At 36.7% G+C, this 4,370-nt stretch overlaps 1 protein-coding gene across 3 annotated transcripts in view; it reads left to right on the forward strand.

Annotated features, from left to right (window-relative positions):
• Nucleotides 1-4,370, forward strand: part of LOC106869971 (WW domain-containing oxidoreductase) — a 276,220-nt gene that overhangs the window by 179,360 nt on the left and 92,490 nt on the right. The gene's annotated exons all lie outside the window — the stretch shown is intronic.

Consider the following 4,370-nt stretch of genomic DNA (forward strand, 5'->3'; position numbering starts at 1 on the left):
ATATATATATATATATATATATATATATATATATAGAGAGAGAGAGAGAGATGAAGTTCATGGAACTAATTTCTTTCTATTATTTAATCTCATTATGTTCCTAACTGATTGAAAGATTATTTACAGTACCTCCCCACCCACCTCCCCCAGCACAGGTGACTTTTATTTAAATATTGTGTATTTTCAGAAGTTTTAAATATTTCCATGTCCGCATCATAGAAGTATAGGCACATTGTGTTCATAAATTTACTGCTCATTTAAGATAACAACACTGTGTACATACACACATACATGTACACATACATACATACATACATATATACATACCTACATACATACATACATGTACATACATACACATATATATGCATACATTTTTGAATCAATCTATCACCAAATTTTTTTTGTTAAAATATAAATTTGGCACTAATTGCTTCCTAATTATTCATAACAAATTTATTTTCTGCGTATGTGTATGTCAGTGTATACTGTTTGTGTGGTTGTGTGTGTATAACTCTATTTTTACTCTTTTACTTGTTTCAGTCATTTGACTGTAGCCATGCTGGAGTACCGCCTTTAGTTGAATAATTTGACCCCAGGACTTATTCTTTGTAAGCTTAATACTTATTCTATTGGTCACTTTTGCCGAACTGCTAAGTTACGAGAATGTAAACACACCAATATCGGTTGTCAGGCGATGGTGAGTGGACAAATACAGACACACAAACACATATATATATATATGTAAATATACAACAGGCTTCTTTCAGTTTCCGTCTACCAAATCCACTTACAAGGCTTTGGTTGGCCCAAGGCTATAGTAGAAGACACATACCCAAGGTGCCACACAGTGGGACTGAACCAAGAACCATGTGGTTGGGAAGCAAGCTCCTCACTACACAGTAACGTTACATTCTGTACGGGTGTGTGTGTGTGTGTATTATTAATTTGTTTCTCAAGGCAGCAAGTTGGCCGAATTGTCACCGTGCTGGACAATGCTCAGCAGCATTTCTTCGGAATCATTACCATCTGTGGTTTTCTGCCTGGCCAGCTCCTGTTTAGCTCCTGTCCAACCCATACCAGCATAGAAGGTGGACATTAAACAAAAATGATGATGATGATGATAATGATCACACACACACACACACACACACACACACGTGTGCATGCGCACGCGAAGCTGCTGTCACAGTGGGTCATCTGTTTATTTTAAATTTCTTGACAGTTGAAAGCTACTTGTGTTTGTCATGGGTTCCATCGTTGACCTCTGACATCACATACACCACTGACAACACCAAACACTGGCAGGACATACATCATTGACCTCTTGACCACCTGTCTTCAGCTTTATCGATTCCACCCTATACTTCTCTGTGATGATACTCATTTTATAAGAGACTCTACTGAAATGTAAAGATTACACAGGTCAGCATGTTAAGCTGAAACTAAATTTAGTTTAATGGAAATCTCTCTCTTTCTCTCTCTCTCTCTCTCTCTATCCCTCTTTGTGTCTTTCTCTCTCTCTCTCTCTCTCTCTCCCTCTCCCTCTGTGTGTCTTTCTCTTTCTCTCTTTGTCTGGCTCTATCTATGTCTCTATGTCTGTCCATCTGTCTGTCTGTCCATCTGTCTGTCTGTCCATCTGTCTGTCTGTCCATCTGTCTGTCTGTCCATCTGTCTGTCTGTCCATCTGTCTGTCTGTCCATCTGTCTGTCTGTCCATCTGTCTGTCTGTCCATCTGTCTGTCTGTCCATCTGTCTGTCTGTCCATCTGTCTGTCTGTCTGTCTATCTCTGTCTCTCTTTTCCTGTTTTTTTTTCCCCTTCTGTGTGCGTGTCCCTCTCTCTCTATCTCTGTCCCTCTCAATTTGTCTGTCTGTCTGTCTCTGCTTGTTTCTGCATGTGTGTCTTGTCCTCTCTATATTTGTCTTTCTCTTTATTTCTCTGCTTCTTTTTCTCTGTCTGTCTGTCTCTATCTTTGTCTCTTTTTCTCTCTTTCTATCTGTCTCTTTCTGTCTTTGTCTCTCTCTCTCTCTCTTTGTGTCTATCTGTCTCTTTTTGCCTGTTTCTTTATGTGTGTGTATATGTATACATCTCTCTCTGATTGAGTGTCTCTTTGTCTTACTCTGTCTGTCTGTCTGTCTCTCTCGGACTGAAAGTGAGAGAGAGAGAGAATGGTGAAGAGGACGGAATTGCGATATTCTGTTTCTTAATTTAATTGATGATATGATTGAAGTGAATGGATCTGGTAGACAGAAACTGGAAGAAACCCATCATATATATATATATATATATATATATATATGTGCATACACATAAATATATATATGTGTGTTTGTCCCCACCACCATTTGACAACTGGTGTTGATGTACTTACGTCCCTATAACTTAGAGGTTCAATAAAAGAAATCGATAGAATAAGTACCAAAAAAAGAAAAAAACACCAAAAAACAGTATCGCAGTTGATTCATTTGACTAAAAATTCTTCAAGGTGGTGCCCCAGCATGGCCGCAGTCAAATGACTGAAACAAGTTAAAGATAAAAGATCAAAAAATAACCATCTCTTTAACCAATTTCCATCTCCTTCTGTTGCACGTGAGCCATTTTCTTCAGCACCGCAGAGCCTCGGGTAAAACCAAATTTTTCATTAACAACATTTGCTTGTACTTAACCAATTCCATCTCTTCCAAAACATACTACGCAAACCAAAGATTGTGTTCCTAATTACTACCAAATAGACAGCATTTAGTGTCTCTCGCAGACCTGCTAAACCCTCTACCCTACCAACTTATAGTCCTTCACCTAAGATATAGTGCCTGTTGTATAACCAGTGGCTTTTTCATGGAAGCTACAGCTCGTTCTTCTCCTTCTTTTTCTTCTTCTTATTGGAGCCAACATGTGGTAATGCATCCAATTAAAAGAAACAATAATTAAGAACAGATGTATTATCTGTGTTTCTGTAAGGCTGAGAAGCTTTGATGTTGGAACAATCTGATCAAATTTTCCTAACTTTATCTCTATGAGTACACACACACACACACACACACACATGAATACAAGCATACATACATCCATGTATACACACATACATACATGCATGCATACATACATGCACACATAGGTACTTACATACATGCATATATACGTACATATGTACATACAGACATACATATATTTGTATATACTTGCATATATGCAAACACATAAACATATACACATCCATACGTAAAACTATACATACACACATATACATACATGCATTCCTACACACATACACACACATACATGCATGCATGTTTACATACAAACGCACAGACATACATGCATCCATACATAAAATTATGCAGGCATACACATGCATACATACATACACATACATACACATATACATGCATGTATTCATACATACATGCCTACATGTTCATATACACAAACATCCATATGTCCATTCATAAAATTACACACACAAAATTTCACACACACACACAAGTGTGTGTGTGAGGATTTAACATGAAACAATCAATTGTATCTCACATCTCTTTCATTTCATTCAAAATTTGTTATTGTTTTATTTCTTTTATTTACCTTTTTTTTTTATATATATATTTGATTGTTATTTCCTCATTTTCCTTAATTGTTTCTGTAATCTTTGATGCCATTTTAATTCATATCCATCAACTCATCCATCCATCCCGCCATTCATTCATTCTCTTTCTCTCACATCCATTATGAGTCTACAGTATGAGTCTAAATCGTTAAACCAGAATTTTTCCCAATTTCTATGGCATTTAAATGATCAAGAGTCAACTTGTCACCGCTGAGAAAGAGTCAGTTGATCACAGGGTTAACCCTCGGTTATTCCTGGTACTCATGTTTTTAGCTGAGTTGACTGAATCAGTGTGAAGCGAGATGTTTCACTCGAGAACACAATACACTGCTGATCTGTGAATTCAAAACCACATTACATTTGTGAAACCAATAACCTATCCAACAGGCCATACAAATCTGTGGCATGGCTGCGTGGTTTAGGAGCTTGTTTTTAAATCACATGGTCTTAGGTTCAGTCCCATTTTGGAGCATAATGCAGGTGCCTTCCCTTATAGTCCGGGGTTGACCAAAGCCCCAGAACCTTGAGAATGAATTTGGTAGATGGAACCTAAAAGAAACTCATCATGTGTGCATATATTTATATATACATCATATATATATATACACATATATATATATATATGTATACATTTATATATATATATATATATATATATATATATAATATATACAATACAATATGTATATAATGTATCTAATTAGATATATATAATGTATGGACGTCTGACTGGCTCCCGTGCCGGTGGCATGTAAAAAGCAGGCACCA

The sequence above is a fragment of the Octopus bimaculoides genome, chromosome 17 (assembly GCF_001194135.2).
Source record: "Octopus bimaculoides isolate UCB-OBI-ISO-001 chromosome 17, ASM119413v2, whole genome shotgun sequence".
Taxonomy (NCBI): domain Eukaryota; kingdom Metazoa; phylum Mollusca; class Cephalopoda; order Octopoda; family Octopodidae; genus Octopus; species Octopus bimaculoides.